The sequence below is a fragment of the Mesitornis unicolor genome, unplaced genomic scaffold, assembly GCF_000695765.1.
Source record: "Mesitornis unicolor isolate BGI_N332 unplaced genomic scaffold, ASM69576v1 scaffold38719, whole genome shotgun sequence".
Taxonomy (NCBI): domain Eukaryota; kingdom Metazoa; phylum Chordata; class Aves; order Mesitornithiformes; family Mesitornithidae; genus Mesitornis; species Mesitornis unicolor.
Genome location: NW_010210002.1, coordinates 9,947 through 11,406, shown reverse-complemented (window position 1 = coordinate 11,406; position 1,460 = coordinate 9,947).

Here is a 1,460-nt window from a genome sequence, read left to right as displayed (position 1 = left end):
GAAACTGGATTCTGTGACTGTGTCCCAGCCTCTGCTCATCTCCTTCTCAGCTTCCTTCCACACCCCCATTTGAACTTAATGGGCAGTTTCAACCAAATGTGGCAGATGTCAAGGGTCCTACAGATACCAAATTTCTACAAGTTTTATGAAAAAATCAGCATTTTATAAAAATCATCAGCTGGGCAGGTCACACAGTCTCAGAATCTGAGATTTCAGGTAAGGACGGGGGGCTGCTGATGTGATGGAACAGAGGAATAAAGATAAATTTCCCAGAAAGGCTTCATTAGCTCCCCTGCCTGTGGGATGAATTGTCTTAAATGAGATCTGACTTTTCATTAATTGTTTGAGTGACCTCAGGCAAGATCATGAACTCTGTATAGAAAGGATTGAGGATCCACAGGATCATGGTGGAATACACAAGAGCATGCCTGACTCTGAGGACAGGTAGATAAGCTTGCTCTGGTAGGCAGAATCCCTGCTTCAGGATCCTGCTCCCCAGCCTATTTATTCATTTTGCAGTAAGGAGTCAGGGATCAAAACAAAACAAAACACACAAAAAAAAACCCCAAACAACCACCAAATAAAAAACCAGAAGAAATATAAAGGAAATAAACTAGTTTGATCAACAGCCCACAGAATCAAGCTTGCTCTTTCTTCCTTTCCTGAGGTTCTTTTTTTCACACAGCAGCCATAACCCAGCTGCAGCCTTATAATTGCATCTAAACCTGTAAGGTAGTCTTAATAATCACATTAGAGTACATCTGAATATATAAGCGGTGTTCTAATCTGCTCAGGAAGGGAGAGTAAAGATATTATTTTATTTAGGTTCTATAAGAAACAACTTTATTATAATTCCTTTTTTTCCAGCTGTATTGAGTACCAAATTATAGCAGAGGACTTTTAAAGATGTATAAAGAGATTTGGACACAGACTCACTTTTCTTTCTTTGAAAATCTATCTGATATCTTCAAAATGTCCTTTCAACTGTATTAATCATCTTGATTGCACTATGTTGTTAATAAACTGACTGCAGGAAGCAGCATACATTTATGGTAATGAAAGACAAGAAGATGGAAAACACACCAATGCTGCAGTCTATTGATTATATCAGCATAGATGATTACAGGGAGCTTTAAAGTAAACACAAAGTGTATAATCACAGTTAAATAATTCAATAATTGGAGCAATTATGCCTAGACAGTCAATGTATAAAAAAGCAGGAGGCAAACACAAAAAAAGCATGGATCTACGGTAGTACAATAATAGCATGAGATGCAGTAAGACCAAATCTGTAACACGGATATTGGAAGTGACAGCAGCAGAACTCAGGTGCCTTCCATCCCAGCGTACAGATACAGTCAGTCCAGGGCATCCGAGGAGCCAGACAGCTTTGCCTTTTTCACAGAGGACAAAGACAGAATTCTCTTCATGTGGAGAAACACCATACGTACCTTTGCATT